The following is a 20,701-nucleotide window of genomic DNA, read 5'->3' as shown; positions in this document are numbered from 1 at the left end:
CCTTGGTCATCCAAACTAAAGCTTGAGGCCTCGTCATTGGCCTCGTTCCCCGATTGTGGACTCCTGTGAAGGACTAGAGACGGAGGCCTCGCCTCTCTCCTTGGGGGGAGGTTACCCGTTGGCAAAGGCACAAGATCCCACCGATTGTATTTTTTATTGGACCAGTCCGATGTAGACCGATACCCTCCTAAGAGCTCACAAGCCCAAAGCTTGCCTTCATGCAGGAGATAGGAGAGGGATCTCCTGCCGTAAGGAAGTTGGAGCAGAGTCTCTCTGTGCTCCTTCATCTCATCAATGGGAGTAGGGCGATGATAGTTGGCTGGAAAGTTAAACACATTTTAGCTAAGCACGAGCCTAAAGCAAAGTTCGAGCACAAAAGAAGGAGGTTGAAATACTTACGAATCCGTTTGAATGAATAGAATCGAGACGGGGCTAGGCCATCTGTCTAGAAGAAGGCCTTCTTGAAATAAGGAGGATGGTTGGGAAGATCTTCAAACATCTTCTTCTCCTTGGGATAGCTCGAGAGATAGTAGTAGCCATCCCCTCCCTAAGCTCGGGAGGGATTGCTTTTCAAACAAAAGAGATACAGGATCTCCTTTGGTGATGGTCCTTCCCACTTCAGCTCGTGGTAAAGTGACCTCAGGGTAGACAGAACCCTGTAAGAGTTGGTGTTGAGCTAGAAGGGGGCCAACCCAAAAAAATCTGTGAAGTCCTTGAAAAAAGACTTCAAGGGCAGTACTGCCCCTGCCTTCATGTGCTCCTAGCTCCAAGATGCGTATCTCAGCTTGCTGTCAGAATGGAGCGCGGCAGCTTCGCTCATGGAAGGTCAGGGCTCGACACCTTAGCGAGCCTGACAGTCCTATACCATGAAAGGCCAGGATATCAGTTATCTGGCCTAATGATGTAACTGAGCTCCAATAATGCTCAGCCTCGAAAAACTCCCTCCTCGGCTGTGAGGTAGAGGGTTCCCCCATCAGTGAAAACTGCAGCTCACCTGGTTTGAAGGCGACTGTCACTTTAAGCGAAGGGTCGAGTGGGATCGATCTAGGCTTGGTATCAGGATCTGAATGAAGGGCGACCCTTAGTCTTCTCCTTTTCCCTTCTTCTACCTCGTCTATCTAACGTCGAAAGTGATCTCGAGTGTCCTCTTGTTCACGCCTTAGTTCGTGTTCCCGAAGTAGACGTTGATTCCGAGTGAAAGGAGATTTCGGGCTCGGCGTTACTGGCGAATAGGGAATTGCGAACTTTGACCCCCACCACTTTCCTGAATTCTGTGGCATCTAACAAGAAAGTAAAAGGGTGAGGGCCAAGCAAGCAAGAAGTACAGAGATAAATAGCACCTAAGCTAGAATGATCGAGGCTACAAGTCAAGCTCGATCCAAAGGAGACGAGACCAGTCCCAGAGCGTGTGCTCCACCGAAGGTTAGGAAGGTGGATTTGTCATGGGAAATCCAAAATATTAGGAAAAAAAGTGGCGGTTATTTAGAAGGTGATATTATTGGGAATCGTTCATTCCTTAAAGGCAGACCTTAATTTTGTACCCGATATCTTCATGTGCAAGATACGGCTTCTAAAAACCAAAAAAAAAAAAGGAACCATTTTTGGACCCTTTTTCGCAGAAGCTAGGTTTGAATCTAATACTAGTGTGATTAAACTAGTGGATTGATAAAAGGGACGAGAATAAATCCTAATGCCTACGATGCAACAGAAGCATAAGCGTGCATAAAAAGAAAAAAAAAATGTATATACGTAACGCAAAGAAGTCATGAACTGATACTTGCACAATGTGATCAGATGAAATAGAGAAATGGATGAGCAAACGAGCGGTTGCAAGTATGACCTCACCGAGTCAAAGATTCCAATGTTACTTTGTCTACTCGGCTTCGAGAACATGCAAGAAATGGGCAAGGAGGGTTCTGGTTTTTCCTTCTTCTTCTTTTTTTCTGTCTGAAATGAACGTGAGAGTAAAGGAAGAAGACGACTGGGGTCCAATTTATAAGCCCATGAAAATGCGAAAGGTTGGATTAATCTGGGCCATTGGCCAGATTCCGTATCAAATCCGACGGCCAGGGATAAGTGACATGATGGTACCATAAAGGTGGTAGGCGAACGATCATGGGCAAGTTTCCAAAGGCACTCAAGTACATTGAGTGAGCAGTACCCAGCTGACGCGTGTCCATACTCGAGTATGTGTGACGGAGTGGTTCCCGAAGAAAGTAGTTCAAAAGTTTCCTTCTCATAGGATTCGAACTAATACTTTTGAGAGGGCAAAATGTTACACCCAGATTTCGAGAACTGAGGTCGTGACCTCGAAACCTGGATTCGTCAGGTGTGAGCTCGCGATAGCTAAAATACATGTTTGTGATCTAGACGCCAAACCTTTGAAGCAATGTTGCAACCTCGAAGATAGGTAGCCTCGAAGTCCTTTCTAAGCTCGAAAGACACAACATCAGAGTATATCCATTGTCGAGTATCCTTGGATCAAAGTGGCCCGAGCTTGGCATGGGTGTGAGCCCAAAATGAGGCGGCCTTGGTGGTATTTACCCGCTCCAAGTTGGCCTTGGGGAAAGTAATACAGCTCATGATTTATTCAGAGACCCAGACTGACATGAGGCTGATTGCTGACCTCGAACGACTTAGTGAGTCATCTGATGAGATGCAGTCCATGCATTCAAGAGATATTTATTGTTGTAACTTCCCTACAATAAAGGGATATTAACTAGCCGGTTATACGCCCCCTGGTCTTCAGGGGACGTTTCCTTGTATATAGGAGTTACATAATTTAATGTCATTATTCCCATTAATGAAGAAGAGTATCTTCCCGAAATATGTTGGAACGAACTCTAAGAACCCTCTATAAATAGAGAAGTCATGAACACTTGAGAAGGACCGAATTTTTGTGATCTTAAGAGAATTTATGGAGAATCCATCCTTGAAGGAATTCCATAAAACTCCAAAGTCCTAATAAAAAAGACTCATGGACTAGGCAGAATTAACTGCTGTTGACCCTGATTTTGGTCAATTGACACAGAGTCAAAAATGCTTGATGTGGACAGATATGTTGAAATGAGAATAATGACAAAAACAGTAAAGCACACAAGAATTTATAGTGGTTCGGCCCCAGTATCTGGTAATAACCTACGTCCACTTGAGCTGTTATTGATATAAGATTCAAAGGAGTGATCAAAGAACTAGGGTTCAATGAGTTTCACAAACCTCTTAAGAACAAAACAATATATCGAATGTGATAGCTCTAAGAAACTTGTAAAACTCTAATCTCAGATAATTAGAAAGCCAAAAGTCCCTTTCCTTGAGCTATCTTTCTCTATTTATAGGCTCAAGGAAGATTACATTAATTTGTTACAGATATTCTTTCCTAAATAATCGGATACTCAAGAAATCATGGGAGATAATTTCGGATATGATTATAACTGCATAAGATTTTCTCCAAATATATCGAGTATACGACCAAGCTGGTCGTATATAAAGATTGAGTGTTGCGCCATAGACATCTTTCTGGTCGATGGCCGAACAAGACTTTTGCCAGATGTCAACCACGTGTATTAAACGTCTGCCATGTCATCCATGCCTGTTTTTTGGATAACATTTGCCCCCCAAGTTTGTTTAGTGCGACCAGCAATAAAGAAACTTTAGGGAAACAACCGTTCATATGCCCCACGAAATCTGTGAGAATCCTCGAGCGTTTTTTAAAACCGTGACATAATTATGTCTAATCAAGCCTTTTCGATTTTCAAGAAATCAATTTGACGGCTTATACACTCCCCCACGTTTTGAAAATGGGAAAGTCATGATTGCCACTTTTTGCCATACTGCAGCCTCTGTAAGTAACCTCTTTATCTTTCTTATAATTTTTTACTCACCATTCCAATCAAGAACTTCAAGAACTTTGCTTCAGAGCCCAGAATTTTGAAACCATTCAGACAACCTGCCGAAGGTCTTTCCGACTCGAAATTTCTATTTTTTCTAAATCTCCACCCTTTGCCCAGGTAATCACTTCGTCTTTTAAACTCTTCATTATGCCATGCATGCTGTTACTGTGCTCTTCGATTTCCTGCGTTCTTGAGTAGAAATTATGAGGATTTTGTATAAACCATTTGATGCTTGGTAAGAGAGCGTATTTCTGCTTTATATAAGTTAGGAGCTAGTTCGATAGTAAGGATCATAGGTTTAGGGCGTAAGATCGACGTAAAAATTCAATCTTTAAGCTAGCTGAAAAAACTGGGTTTTTTCCCGCCCTTTAGGAGTTGAAAAAGTTTCTTTTCAAAAAACGTTTTACTTCCTTTTTGATCCGTTTTTCAAACTGCTAGCGCCAAACTTAGTGTATGGGTAGGATGCTGCTGGTCAATAGACGCGAGCAACGTTATCCCAATCTCCCACGTAACTCCACAGGCTATGTGTCTTATCTCCTCCTTTGTCTGTTTGCAGTTCATATGCAAGACCCTTGGGGAGAAAAAAGACCCATTGAAGACGACCTCCTAGCTCAGCTGCTTGAAGGCGAAGAAAACCCATCTACTCTGATACCAGATATCCCTTTCTCTCGCCCTAGCCCAAACCCTTCTCCAATCCCAACCCAGAGAATGGATCGAACAAAAACAAATGCTCAAAAAAGGAAAATCCCTAACTCCTCAAGCCAGCCTACTGCTGATGCCCCCTCGACCAGTGGTCGAGGTGAAAATGCTCCTGATGCCAATGCACAAAGGCATGCCCGTCCTCGACACGCTGCTCAGCCGGATGTTGAGTTGCATGTTGTTCCCCAGAGTAGAGTGACGATGCGGATGATCGCCAACTACTTAAATAAGTATAAACTGACAGAGATGACCCTGGTCAGATCTTCTATCAACTAGAGGGCCAACCTGCCAGGCGAAGCCTACAGCACCTGGTCGCGGTTTCACATTGAGGCAGGTGCCACTTTGCCTCTTCACCCGTTCTTTTAGGGGGTGGCAAATTACTTTGGAGTTGCCCCTTTCCAAATTACTCCAAATGGGTATAGAATGCTGGCCGCACTCTATGTCCTTTAAAAACTCAGAAAATGGCCAAAGCCCACTCCCCACGAGGTCAACTTTCTTTTTGACCTTAAGTCCAACCCTTACCAAGAAGGCACGGGGTTTTTCCATTTTTGTCACCAAGAAACCGGGTGCACTTTCTTGTCCGACACTACTCACATCTCTAATGTGGGGAGGTACCACCAGGAATTCTTTCTTACTCCCGACTTAGCCGCTGACAACTTGGCCTTCACTCGAGGAGGTAAAAATTCTTACGTCACTAGCTTCTTCGCTTAGTGTTTTTCTTCCACAATGTCTTTACATTTCACTGTGTTCTAGGCCCATGGTTATGTCCAATCCCAACTCCAGGGATGGAGTCAAGGGCGGTACTCTTAGCCAGCATGCCGAATGCTGATTAGAGTGTCAAAAATTTAGTTACTAAGGCTAACCTTAGGCTGGTCGGCCTCTGGAATCCTCAACCAGCGACAAGTGAACCTTCGGCGGAGAATGCCCAAGCCGAAGTGGAACCCGAGCAGCAACCCCAAGCGTCTCCTCCGCAGAGGAGACCAACTGGGGTTACGATCAGGGAACCTGCCGTCCCTCGTCGAGCAGAGAAACCCTTGGCCCCCGAGGGCAAAGGAAAACAAAAGGCTGCTGAGCCTACTGAACTTTCTGACAACTCGTCGGATGAAAACAGTATAATAATCTCGCTTTTAAATCATTTTCCAATTCCCTCTCATCTATTTGATGGGGATGGCAACTTTAGGAATGCTCCCTCCTTAAATTCAGATTTCTTCCAGGAACTAGGTAGTTCAGTAAATAATGTTACAACCAGTAGTTGTAGCGTGGGTACTTTACTTATAATCCTTTTACTTTTATTCTTTTATCCTGCATGACCATTTAGTCTTACTGTTTGTGTTGCTTCCTTTTGTGCAGGTATGGACTCCGAGGACGTCTTTGAGTACTATCAAGCTACTGCTACCTCTTCTGTCCCGAAGAAGGATAGCAAGAGGGCTCGAGGGGAAAGCAGCAAGACCCTCGAAGAAGGCTCGAACAGACGATGTTCTAGCCACCGCCCCTTCCAAGGAGAACTCACCACCTCCGCCCCCCTCCGAGCAGACGACTCCCACTCCTGTTAATCCACAGCCTTCTTCTAAGGCTGCTGATAAGGAGACATTGGACAACTTGCCCGAAGGCTCCTTGCCCAGCTTCGTGGTCGGCTCAGCCAGGGAGAGGATATACAAGCTCTCGAAGCACAGACGCAGCCAGGCCGCCATTACTGAAACTTCCTCAATGGAGGTTGATCAAGTCGTCAATAGAGGGTTAAACGAGATAGTTAGCGTAAGTTACCTCCTGCTACTTTATCATTTATGTCTGATTTCTTTTCCTTACTTTATCTCATTCTTTGTCTTCAGGGGCTGCTAACTTAAACTGCTGGCTGGCGCCGTGTTGGGCGTTGGTTTCTCGGGGAAAGAACTTCGACTCCAGGCTTTCCCAGACTAAGCAAGCATTTGAGGCTGACTACAACAAGCTGCTCGAGGAGAATAAGGAGCTGTCCAAACAGAATGAACAACTATGCGAGGACCAAGCTACTCTCACCAAGGAGCTTCTGGATGCCCAAGATGCCTTGAAGAAAGCCAACGACTCCTGGGAAAAATTCAGGGAAAGGGCCAGGCTCAACACTCAAGAATGTAAGCAGCTTGAGCTTGATCTGACCGCCAGCAGGTAGGAGACAAGGGAGATTGAAAAGCGAGTGTAGGAGCTCGAGGAGGACGGGGCCAAGAATTTGAAGAAGTATAAGGAGGCCACTGACCTCTATTTCTATGAATTTTGGAAGCACAACTGGGAGGCCAACTTCAACTACCTGTCGGAGCAGTTGAAGAGGACTTTGATGGCGCAGTGTGCCATTTGGCTGGAAGAAGAAGAAAAGGGCAAAGTGCCTGCCTCCCGAGCAGGGGGGAAAGATGGTGATGATGCTGAAGCTGGTCCTTCGGCTGATCAAGGCACTCCTCCCAACCCTCCAACTCCTTAAGAATTTTTTCTCTTTTTTCTTTTTATTTCATTTTCATGGCCCACGGGTCGCGTTGTAAAGGCAATTTTTTTTGTTGCTACAAGGGCAGCTTTTTTACTTTTAATTAAACAATTACATCCGAGAAGTACTGCTCACAGTGTAAAAGAATGCCTTATGATATTATAATATTTTTTTCTATTATAACATCTGTTCACATGACCAAACTTAGCATAGTACTTTGGCTTGATTTAACAAAATATAAATTTTGAAAAATACTCTAAGTATCGTAGCATGCTTTCACTTATTTTGTTTGTGTGTTTACATACCTCTTGGTATACTTTGCTATCGATGTACCTTATATGCCCCCCAAGTGATCGAGGAGCTTTAGGTCCTTGGTCACTTGCCTTGACCACGACCTGTGCGAACATTACTGCTCGGTAGGAAACATAACACTTATAATACAGCAAAACAACACCCGTAATGAACAAATACTTGTAAAAATAAATTTACAAAGGTTGGCAAGAATGACTGGCTGCGCACAGTCCCTTATAATCTCATATTAAAATGGACTAAACATGTCTTTACGAGTGATCTTAGAAAGATCTTACACTTATAAGCGATTAGCCATACAACATGGCTAACCCTTTTTCAAAACTTGTAAAAAGTAAAAATTAATACAAGCCAGTCCTTTTAAAAGGGTTGTTTATTGATAATACTTGCGCAGGTGTTCTCCGTTCCAATAGCGTGGAACGAGATCTCCATTTAAGCGTGCAAGCTTGTAGGTGCCTGGATGAAGGACTTCCTCAATCTGGTAAGGTCCTTCCCAGTTTTGTCCGAGCACTCCAGTAGTTGGGTCGCGAGTGTTTAAGAAAACTCGTCGTAGTACTAGGTCTCCGACATTGAATTTTCTTTCTTTCACTTTCGAGTTAAAATACCGGGCGACCTTTTGCTGGTACACAGCTACTCGGAGTTAGGCTCTCTCCTGTTTCTCTTCAATTGAGTCTAGGGACTCTACCATTAGTTGGCTATTTTGGTCTTGGTCGTATGCTCGGCTCGCACAATCTTTCTACTGGCACAATATTCAAAGTGTCAGCATCTTTCGCACTTGCGAGTTTGGCTAAGGCATCTGCGTTCGAATTCTGATCCCGAGGTATTTGCTGGAGGGTATACTTCTCAAATTGAGCAAACAGATCTTTATTTTTATTTAAGTAGGCCACCATTTTGAGGCCTCGTGCTTGATATTCCCCTAGGACTTGATTCACTACCAGCTGTGAATCACTGTAAATATCCAGCACCTTTATGCTCATGTCTTTTGTCAATCTTAACCCAGCGAGGAGTGCTTCATATTCGGCTTCATTATTTGACGCAGTGAAGTCGAACCTAATAGCGCAGTGAAATCGATGCCCTTCTGGCGTTATCAATATCACTCCCGCTCCTGCGTGAGATTCGTTGGATGATCCATCCGTGAATAACTTCCACGAAGGAGCTTCAGCTTGGGGCTTAGGCGCTCTAAGCTCTTCACACTGCTCATTGTCTGGGAGCTTAGTGAATTTGGCAATAAGATCAGCCAAGACTTGTCTTTTTACTGCTGCTCACGGTGAATATGTAATATCGAACTGCCCGAGTTCGACTGCCCATTTTAATAAGTGTCCAACCGCCTCAGGCTTTTGTAGAACTTGCCGAAGGGGCTGGTCAGTTAAGATTGTGATAGGATGGGCTTGGAAGTAAGGACGTAACTTCCTTGAGGCCAAGATCAAGCAATAGGATAACCTTTCAATTGGAGGATACCTCAATTCAGCCCCTATTAACCTCTTGCTTACATAGTAAACCACCTTTCGTACGCCTTCTTCCTCTCGCACTAGCACCGCACTGGCAGCAACTTCGGTGATCACCAGGTAGATGAACAAAGTTTCTCCTTCGATAGGCTTTGATAAAATGGGAGGTTGTGCCATATGTGCTTTTAGGGCTTGGAAAGCCTGCTCGCAGTCTCCTGTCCATTCAAACTTCTTGTTGCCTCTAATTAGATTAAAGAAAGGGACGCATTTATTCGTCGACTTGGAAATGAATCTACTTAGTGCGACAATTATTCCAGTTAAACTTTGCACATCCTTGATCTTCTCTGGCGATTTCATGTCGATCAGGGCTTTTATCTTGTCGGGGTTGGCCTCGATTCCTCTTGAATTGACAATGAACCCCAAGAATTTCCCTAATCCGACTCCGAAGGAACATTTGAGAGGATTTAATTTCATTTGGTACTTGTTCAACACATCGAAACTCTCTTGTAAATCCTTCACATGTACTTTTGCTTTTTTTGACTTTACCAGCATGTCGTCCACATACACCTCCATGTTCACTCTTATCAACTCCTTAAACATGTGGTTAACCAATCGCTGGTAAGTCGCACCTACGTTTTTCAGTCCGAAGGGCATTACTTTGTAACAGTATAACCTCGTATCGGTCCAAAAGCTGGTGTGATCCTTGTCAGGGGGATGCATACTAATTTGATTGTATCCTAAGTATGCATCCATGAAGGAGAGGATCTCTTGTCCTGAAGTTGCATAGACCAGCTGGTCAATCCTTGGGAGTGGGAAGCAATCCTTTCAGCAAGCTTTATTAAGGTCTGTGAAATCCACACAGGTTCGCCATTTTCCGTTAGGCTTGGGAACCAGTACTGGATTAGAAACCCATGACGGATAAAAAGCTACCCTGATGAATCCATTCTCCTTTAATCTTTCAACTTCTTCTTTTAAGGCTTTCGACCTATCCTTATCGAGCAGCCTTCTTTTTTGTTGCACGGGTGGAAAACTCTTGTCAACATTCAGGACATGGCTGATAACTGCAGGATCTATCCCAACCATGTCTTTGTGTGACCAGGCAAAGACTTCCTGGTTCTTTCACAAAAATTCCACCAGTGCATGCTTCGTTTTTGCTTCTAAGTTTTTCCCGACCTTTACGACTTTGGTCGGGTCTTTTTTGTCAAGTTGGACCTCTTCTAGGTCCTCGACGGGTCCAACATTTTCCTCAAAATCCCCAAAGTGAGGATCTAAATCCCTATCCTCACTTTGGGCAACACCCTATTTAGTGACTCCATCACCGCATTGGGCTTGTGTATCAATAGCCATCTGCAACCTATCTGGGGGAGTGCTCTTTGACGTTCCCTTCTTCGCCTTTGTAACTGAGGCGTTGTAGCACTCCCTGGCTTCCCTCTGATTTCCCAACATGCGTCTTACCCCTGCATCTGTCAGGAATTTCATGGCCAAGTGCCATACTGAGGTGACGGCCCGAAGATCAACCAGTATGGGCCTTCCAATGACAGCATTGTACGCCGAAGGACAATCGACTACTATAAAAGTAGCGAGTAATGTCCAGGTAGCGGGCACTGTACCTGCTGTCACTGGAAGTCTGATTGACCCTGCTGGGGCGAGTCCCTCACCAGAGAAGCCGTAAATTGTTTGGTTGCAGGGCTCCAAGTCCTTAACTGACAACTTCATGCGTTCCAGCGAAGATTTGTACAGGATGTTCACCGAACTTCCTATATCAACTAGTACTCTTTTCACCATCATATTGGCAATTTGAACGTCCACGACCAGCGGATCGGAATGTGGGAACCGGACATGCTGGGCGTCGCTATCAGAGAAGGTTATCTCACCATCCTCTGACCGAGCCTTCTTCGATGCCCTGTCCTCCACAGTCATCATCTCGATGTCCTGGTCGTGACGTAGGGTCTGAGCATATCGTTCCCTCGCCTTTCCAGTGCTTCCCGTGAGGTGCGGGCCTCCGCAGATGGTGAGTAAAGTGCCAGCTACGGGGTCAGGCTACAAAGGTGGCAAGCGGTGGCGTGTGGGCGCATGCTCGTTGCCACCTGGAGCTTCTCGTTGGGAATTTCCCGAGGCCCGTACATATCTTCTCAAGTGTCCTTGTCTAATAAGGAACTCGATTTCATCCTTTAGCTGGTTGCATTCATTTGTATCATGTCTGTAGTCGTTATGATAACGACAGAACTTGGTAGTGTCTCTCTTCGAAATATCTTTTCGAATGGGAGCAGGTTTTTTATAAGGCACACTGGAACTCGTGGCCTGATACACCTCTCCCCGAGACTCAATAAGGGCAGTGTAGTTAGTGAACCAAGGTTCGTAACGATTACCCTTGGCTCGTTTATTGTCAGAGGTGGAAGGCTCATTATGCGGCCGTTTCCCCCCATTATTGCCATTGCCATTCCCGTTGCCTTTGTCGTTGCCATTAGGCTTTGACCCATTGGCAGCTTTGGCGGGCTCAGCAGTCCCCTTATCCTTGCCTGGGGTTTTCCCTTCGCTGGCGATGGCATCCTCGAGCTTGATGTAGCGATCAGCTCGATCTAAAAATTCTTGGGTCGTCCTGACCCCATGCTTTCTGAGGCTGTTCCATAGAGGCGTGCGGCGCTTAACCCCTGCGGTTATGGCCATCATCTTGCCTTCGTCTCGCACTGTTTTCGCTCCAACAATTGCTCGCATAAACCGCTGGACGTAATCTTTCAGCGGTTCTCCGTCTTGCTGGCGTATTTCGACCAGCTGATTTGCCTCAGTTGGGTGCACACGACCCGCATAGAACTGTCCGTAAAATTCCTTCACGAACATCTCCCAGGAAACTATACTTGTAGGAGGGAATTTGAAAAACCATTCATGTGCAGCATCAGAAAGTGTTGCAGGAAAGATCCTGCACCGAGCATCTTCGGACACTTTCTGAATGTCCATTTGTATCTCAAATTTGTTGACGTGAGATACCGGGTCACCATACCCGTCAAAGTTCGGAAGCGTAGCCATCTTAAACTTGCTAGGAGTTTCTGCCATAGCTATCCTCTGAACGAAAGAAGTGCCCTTTCTCCTATCGTGATCGATATAAGATGTTCTTCCCCCGACCAGCTGTTACACTGCCTGGTTAAGGGCATCTATCTGGGCCTGCACGGCGCCAGGAATCGTCGGGGCCTCTGGTGCTGGGGGAACGTACTCGTCGTGTCGTTCCCAGCGATCGTTGAGTACGTCTCTTAAATCCTTGTCTCTTCTCCGCTGCTCGCTAGCTCTGAGCCTGACGTTATATTTGTCTGGGCTGTCCCCCAGCGTCACGTCTTTCGGGTTGGTTATCCCTAGGTGGTAGGCTTCTGCCCCCACCTCTTTCTTCATTTCTCCGGCCGGCATTTCCTCTGCCTGAGTCGGCCTCATTATAATCATGCCCATCTCTGAATCTTGATTGGCTATGATGGGATCGACTGTTCCCTCGGTTGCCTTCCCGAGCTGGAACCTCCCGAGCATTAGAGGGTGGCTTGCGTTGGTCGATAGGTCCCTGTGCATTATCATGTCGTGGGGGGCCCCAGACCGCAGAGCCTGTCTCTGAGTTCCTTCTATTGCCAGAAGGACGCTCTCCTCTGCTCGGAGGGTTTGGCTCTTCGCCCCTATGGCGTCTAGGGCTGCGGGGCGGCTGCCCAGCCCTATTCTTCCTTGGTTGTGGGGGATTGCCACGACCAGCCTGGGATGGAGGTTGTGCCTCAGGGTCCCTCAGCGGGACATCATTCTGAGGCATCAGTGGCTGCTCGGGCCTTTGGGGGCTCGAGGGCTAGATAGGCGGGCTAGGATTGGGACCCCTTTGGGGCAGCCCATTTGTAGGTTGATCAGGCTGGGAAGCAGGTGCAGCCTGATTCCTAGCCAACTGTAAGGCTGCTTCGAGGGCTGCCATGGCCTCCCTCTGACGGTGGTCCATCTCCGCCTACCTCTCACTTAACTCCTAGCGCTGTCGTTCGATCTCTTGTTGCTGCCGCGCCATAATCTCAACAGCACTTTCCTGGCTAGCCCTCAGATTGGCCAGTTCGCCCTGCAATACCCCCAGGGTATTCCTCAGCGTCTCGGAATCCAGTTCTTCCTCATCAAATTCCAAATATGGCTCATCTTCGGTCACGTTTGGAGGAGGAGGAGGAGGCGGTTGAGATAGTGCAGCGCTAGCCGCCTGTCCAGTCTTCTTGGTTGTTTTCGCCATTGATATTTCAACAATATTGTATCAAGCTCTCAATGAAAGCACCAGAATGTTGACCCTGATTTTAGTCAACTGACACGGAGTCAAAAATGCTTGATGTGGACAGATATGTTGAAATGAGAATAATGACAAAAACAGTAAAGCACACAAGAATTTATAGTGGTTCAGCCCCAGTATCTGGTAGTAACCTACGTCCACTTGAGCTGTTATTGATATAAGATTCAAAAGAGTGATCAAAGAACTAGGGTTCAATGAGTTTCACAAACCTCTTAAGAACAAAACAATATATCGAATGTGATAGCTCTAATACACTTGTAAAACTCTAATCTCAAATAATTAGAAAGCCAAATGTCCCTTTCCTTGAGCTATCTTTCTCTATTTATAGGCTCAAGGAAGATTACATTAAGTTGTTACAGATATTCTTTCCTAAATAATCAGATATTCAGGAAATCATGGGAGATAATTTCGGATATGATTATAACTGCATAAGATTTTCTCCAAATATAGCGAGTATATGACCAAGCTGGTCGTATATAAAGATTGAGCGTTGCGCCATAGACATCTTTCTGGTCGATGGTCGAACAAGACTTCTTCCAGATGTCAGCCACGTGTATTAAACGTCTGCCATGTCATCCATGCCTGTTTTTTGGATAACAACTGCTGAACCACATAAAAAAAGCCTCATTGTTCTACTGTATTATTCTTCTTTGCCATAGTTTTTATTGTTTACGTGCTCTACATTTTAAGTTGGTGAAAAACGGCGTCAACACTAACCAACTCCTAGCACCAAACTCCAAGATTTAGCTTCAAAATTCCCAAAGAATTCCAAGGCACATCAAGAGAACTTAGAGAGAAATTGAGCAGCGGGTGAGAGATAGTGTAACGCCCCGGTTACCCCAGGACAGTTACGGTGAACGATGAATCGTGAATTTAACTCGCTACCCGAGTTCTTTGGTTAAAAACGTGCTTCTAGGTGTTATTAACAGGTTAAGGTGGAAAACCAATCAAAAGGAAAGGATATATTTTATTTAAAACATAAAACTGTTCATGGGCCCATCAAAACATTTACAAGTTATTTACAACTCAAAATGGTCATTACAGTTTAAATTTACAACCCCGCCGACCTAAGCGGCAAAAATAGGGTAAACCACCTAGTTCTTCTGAGAACTCCTTGGCCGTGGTGGTCAAGCGGCCGCATATGTACACAACACCACCTAAGCTCTCCACTCAAGGCTGGGTGAGCTTCTCTTTCCCTTTACCTGCACCACATAGCACCCATGAGCCAAAGCCCAATAAGAAAACACAATAATGCAAGCATATAATATCAAATGATGTTCATGATAATCATACAAAGCTTATAGCTCTAAACAGATGAGTGAATATCACTTTGTGGTTATAATGACCATGAAGGAGCTTATAGCTCTTAATCAAATGAGTGATTTAACACTTGAGGTTCTGGGAAACCATAATGAGTGAATGACGAGCAAGTCACTTACTTAAACAGATGAGTGACTGCTAGGTAAGTCACTAGCTTAAACAGATGAGTGACTGCTGGGTAAGTCGCACGAGGCTCAGCACCCACAGCCATGTGACTAAATAGTCATTGTGGCTCTAAGTAACTATCCTTTGGCTAGACAAACGCTTATAGTATTCGTCGAACTTGAGGTCGGTTCGGCATTAACGCTCTTATGAGTCATTTAATGCAGATGTCGATTAGATCTAATCTTTATTGGCTTGCGTTGAACACGCTAAGGCCGTTCCTAACTTATGAGTTAGCACTGTGTGACCATTGCCCACTACCGAACTTGACTAATGAGTCACAGCTTCACAGTTGATACTGACACCTTTGACAATTCTAACTATTCAGTCAGTACCATGCACAAGTGAGCAAGATTTGCTAAGCATTCAATAATCAATCCATGTCCACATTTAGACATTCAACATGCCTCATGAATAACCATGCATGTTACATATGGGGTGCAGGTTTCTTACCTCTGATTCGAGCGAGAGTTAATATAAGAACGACCCTTGAGAACGATCAACCTTTAAGTTCCTTAGCGGTCACCTAGTCATAACCAAATATGGGATACCATCAATAAATTGAATAACAAGGGTTCCCGAACCAAGATCTAGCCTCTGGGACATCGAATCCTACTAATCCGGGTAGTAGGAATGATCCCGAGGCCTAAAACTGAGTTCCCGTGATCAAAACACCCAATTGGCCTCAAAACCCTTCATGAGCCGCTGCCCTAGAAGCTTGAGTCGTGGCCCCTAGCTACACCAGGAGCAAGCGCCGCGGCCCCCAGCACGCCCAAAACCTCACCTCCTACTTCTTCGAGCTTGGGCCGCGATGCCCAAGAACAGGGCCGCGGCCCCACCTGGGAAACCTGCCATAACTTTGATTTTCTCCACTTTAAACCTTCCAAAAACATACCTAAACATCTCCAAATCCAAAAATCAAAGTTCCCAAACATCCCCTTGATCCAAAATCATCAAATCCCCAGGCTTAAACGAATCAAAAACTCATCGATTCACAAAATTCAATTCAAAGCTTAAAAACTCTAAAACTCAAAACTTAAAGCTTGAATTACCTTTGATTGGGTTGTTTCTCGTTAAATCCTTCGGTCAAGAAGCTTCTAATCTTTCCTATGATCGCTATGCCTCGATCCTCGCTTGATTCTGACTCCTAGAACTCTAGATTTCTTTGAAATTGCCACAAACGTCACAAAGGTTAACGGGAGAGAGAGAAAGTGTTTTTTTTAACGTACGGTTCTATCTGTCAGACTACTTCAGACTTAAGTAACCTCAAATAAAACCTAATGCTCGGGGTCCCAAAAACACTCTCAGGGACAAAATAGTCAAAACTCCCAGAATTTCCTCCTGATCTCAATAACTCCCAATTTATCATCAAATAAACACTCTCATTATCCAATATCCCAATAATTGACCCCGTTATGACAAAACTGTTAATTTGCAATATAGGACCATCTCATGCCGAATAGCTCGAATATATCCCCATAATAATGGGATCTCATCCATAAATCACAATATGCACCAAAATACACAAATATGCCCTCAACGGGCCAAATTACCAAAATGCCCTAATAATCAAATGTGGACCCACATGCATGCATTTAACATCATATTATAATATAATTCACATAAACATGCATATAATCATTTAATGACATAATTAAACAATTATGGCCCTCCCGGCCTACTCATCTAGCCATTAAACTGCATTAGGGGTTTCGGGGCATTACAGATAGAGAGAGAGAGACTTTGTTACTCTATTTTTCCTATCCCTTGAGTTAATAAACTCAGCTGCCAAAATGTCCTAAGGGTCCAAAAAGACCAAGGTGCCCCTATGGCCAAATCTCTCTCTCAAAGCCCCTCGAGGGCAAATCAGTCTTTTGCCACTTTTTCTGTTAACCATAATTAACGCCACACAATTCTCGTTACTTCCAATATTCTCAAATAATCACATATATGCACATATATTCCAAATATTCCCGTAACTGGCCAAATTACGAAAATTGCCCTTCTAATAAGAAACAGGCTCACGTGCATTTTTAATACACCTAAACATGCATATCTAGTCTTATTATAATATAACTCACGTAATCATATAATGACGCATATATATCACATAAACACATATTTCATAAGTAAATCACATATATGCAAATAATTTCCATAATTTGCCATCCTGGCCCCCTAATCAAGGCCCTAAGCCTTATTAGGTAATTTGGGACGTTACAACTATCCCATCCTTACATAAATTTTGTCCTAAAAAATTTACCTAAATAGCTTGGGATATTGATTCTACATATCTGACTCTAGCTCCCAGGTCGCTTCCTCAACCTTGTTGTTCCTCTATAATACATTAACCAAAGGTATAGTCTTGTTCTTCAAGACCTTGTCCTTCTTGTCTAAAATCTAAACTGGCTACTCCTCATAGGATAAATCTGTCTCCAGTTCTAGATCCTTGTAACTCAACACATGAGTCATATCTAATACATACTTCCCCAACATGGAAATATGAAATACATTGTGCACAATAGACAGTGTCGGGGTAAGTGATAACTCTACAAAATAGAGTTATTTTACCACATTTTTTATGTTAATTGTTGCTTAGTCTGTGAGTTTTTAATTAATTTATTAAGTTTTTTAGAGTAATTTTGAATTTATTAATCTTATTATAATTTTATATATTTTTGTGTGTTTTTATAGATATTTTATTATAATATGTTGTAGTTTAATTATTTGAAATTAGTGTTGTTAGATTAAAAGTTAAAAATGTGATTTTATTGAACTTAATTGCCAAAGTAAATTAAATTTTAATTAATATTTTCATGGACTTAATATGATTTATTTTATAATTGATAATATTTTATTATAATTTAATGTTTACTTATTTTGTAGGATGTACTTTGCATTTTTGTTATGCTTGAAAATAAAGAAGAGAAAAGAAAAGAAAAGTGTTAATTTTGAAAGAAAAGAAAGACAAAATGGTGATTTTGAAGCAAGGCCCAAACCAACTACTTCACCCTGCCACAAGGCCCGAAGCCCAGCCCAGCCATTTCCCTCTCTCCCCAGACGCCAGGCCCATGCCACCTCACAGCTTCACTTGGGCCCGCCTACCAGCTCTTCCTTCAGCCCACCTTCGCCTCAGCCATTCGGCCCAACTGCCCCAGCCTCCACTTGGCCCAGGCCCAGCCACCTGCCCCCTTGTACCCCACGGGCCAGCTGCCAACAGCCACCACCAAACCCAGCTGCCTCCTTCCTTAAGCCCATAAATTGTCCCTTTGTCCAAAAATGCCAATTTTTTACCCAATTTTCTACAAATTTTACCCAAAATCATCATTACACCTAAAATTTACCTCTACATGCCATATTTACCTTATTTAGTTAATTTAATCAGTTTAATTATTTTAATTAACTCATTTTGGCTATAAATATGTAATTTCAAGACCATTTTTGGGTGCTTAATTTTTTGGTTACCATCACCTTTTCTACCATTTTCTCATCCATTTTAGTGTTTTTCAAGAGCATTTTTCAAGTATGTATTATCTTTATTTTGTAATTTCTATTCTAGTTATGAGTTTTCAATCTTTTTAAGATTATTAAGGTGATGATGAAACAATATGTAACTAGATAATATTTATTTTGTATGTTGATTTCCCATTTGTGCAACAAAGTTTATGGATTTTTTTTCTTCAAATATTTTCTTTCATCTTAAATATCATGTATTTTTTTATTGTTAGTATATATTTACACTTTGTTCTTCATTAGTGCAAAATCATAATATTCTTTGATTAAGGTGTGCCATTAAATTGTGCTGATCAAATGCTTAGAACAAAAATATTATGTTTTGCCTTACAAATAGTATTCATTGATTTATTTGTTGTTTCTTTAGATTGATTCACACTAAATACTTTGAAATTATATCTTTAAAAGTGGAGATAAATCCTATATTTCTATAATAAGTTGTGCTTAAATAGAAAATCTAATTTGAATAAGTGATGGTTTGATTAATTTCTACTATTACTAAAACTTGGGAATCAATGTACTTATAAATATTATTGAACTTATGTTTTGTGGATTCTATTATCTTAATAATCTTTCTTCTACCATCTTGTTTACAATTGTTAATTTAGTTATATTTAATATCTTTAATATCTTTATTATTATCTTTTATTTTATTTTATTGATACAAAAATCTCATCAATCTTTGGAGCTAGGTTAGAGTTTATTAATTTTGGTTTAAAATAGTTTTCCTTTTGATTTTAGACAACTCCATTGGGTTTGACATTCTTGATTACATGATCACTATTCTATATGAACGATTCGTGCGCTTGCGTTATAAATATTTAAAACATACCCATTTTGGGTCCATCAAGTTTTTGGCGCTGTTGTCGAGGAGTTGCAAGAAAAGAAACTAACTTTTTCTCAAGGTTAGTGAATTCTTCTACTAGTTATTTTAATTTTTGCACTTTATATGTATATATATTCAAAAATATAAAAAAATATATATTTATATAAAAACTATAAAAAAAAAAAGATAAAAAGAAAAGTTGAGGCGGTTCTACCACCCATAAAAAAACTTACTTATATATTTATATTTATTTTTATTGCTTTTTTTTGTTAGTTGATGGCACTTGTGCCTCCTTTCTATCTTTTTAATTTTTATAGTTGATGGCACTTGTGCCTCCTAATTTTGTTGTGACTTTGTTGTAATTTTTATTCCTTGTATATCTTTGTTAGTTGACGACACTTGTGCCTCCTAACCTTTGTTGTAATTTTCTTTATTTATCTTGTTGTTATATTTTTGTGCAATTTACTAGTTGATGGCAATTTTGCCTCCTAGTTTTTTACCTTGTGTTTTAGTTGATGGCACTTGTGCCTCCTAATTTTTACTTTATTTTTGTTATGGTTGATGGCATGCTATGCCTCCCTACTCTTGCCTAATTTTTGATAGCCTTATTTAATTTTACCTTATTTTTCTTTGTCTCTTATCATATTATTGTGTAATTGTGAAAAATACTTGAAAAAAAACCTAAATCTTGTCCTTTCACCATAAGCAATCTTTACTTAAAGGAAATTTAAACAAAATTCTCAATTTGCCTCTACTAATTAACCTCGAGGAGTTGTTAGTAGTGTGCAAATAAGTGGAATCAAATAGGTCTGGGGACAAGTAAACCATAAAAATTATTTTGTTGTGAAATCTCTAAAAATTCTAAGTATGCTCTGTGGCTGCAGTTTTAACTGATCTTCCACATCAGAAAATTGTTTGTTTGAGATTATCTCTGTTGCCCTGTTTATGAAAATTGTATGCATCATTGGGAACGTAACTCTAAATATCGATTAGTAAAAAGACATTCATCTTTGTTTGAAATTGAAAGTGTTAGTCAAAATTTGAGCATCATGGAACCAATTGCTAATATTACTAGAAATCTTGTTGATGAAAATGTTGTGCTTGAAAAAACCATGCTTGAATATTTTGCACCTATTTCATCTAATGCTCATTCATGTATTGTTTTTTTCCTACCACTTCTGCTACCCATTTTAAGCTTAAACCATCAATCATTAAATTATTGCCATCTTTTTATGGTTTAGATAGAGAGGATTCTTACATGCATGTCAAAGATTTCTTAGAAATTTGCTCAACATTTAAATTTCAAAAAATTTCTGGTGAGTCGGTCAAACTAAGATTACTCCCTTTTTCATTTAAAGATAAATCAAAAAGCTTGGTTAAATTCCCTTCCCACGGGGTCTATAACTACATGGGATCAACTTTATAATAAATTCTTGCTAAAAAAATTTCCTATGTATAAAACTGATAGTCTAAGGAGAGAAATCTCCGAGTTTTTTAAAAAAGATAATGAAGAGTTTTATGAATGTTGGGAAAGATTTAAAGATTTATTATTAAAATATCCTCATCATGGTTTTGAAAAATGGAGACTTGTAAAATATTTTTATGATGGTTTGACTCCCTCTAATCGTCAAATGATTCATATCGGAAAATTTTTTAAATTTCAAGGACAAGAGGCTTGGGACGCCCTTGAAGATTTATCTGTCAATTCACAACAATGGAATTATTTTGATCCTAAGACTAGGTCAACTAATTCACCAAAAAGAGGAGGAATGTATGAAGTAAAAGACAAATTATACTTAAGAACATCCT

General features: G+C 41.9%; 1 non-coding gene across 1 annotated transcript; it reads right to left on the bottom strand.

Moving 5' to 3' along the window:
* Window positions 1–20,358: 20,358 nt before the first annotated feature.
* Window positions 20,359–20,465, bottom strand: LOC133833625 (small nucleolar RNA R71). Its single transcript, XR_009892995.1, has one exon. It is a non-coding gene; the product is annotated as a small nucleolar RNA R71 (small nucleolar RNA).
* Window positions 20,466–20,701: the final 236 nt, after the last annotated feature.

This window comes from Humulus lupulus, chromosome 4 (assembly GCF_963169125.1).
Source record: "Humulus lupulus chromosome 4, drHumLupu1.1, whole genome shotgun sequence".
NCBI classification, from domain to species: domain Eukaryota; kingdom Viridiplantae; phylum Streptophyta; class Magnoliopsida; order Rosales; family Cannabaceae; genus Humulus; species Humulus lupulus.
The sequence above is the reverse complement of the archived record's forward strand: the minus strand, read 5'-3'. Positions and strand labels throughout refer to the sequence as shown.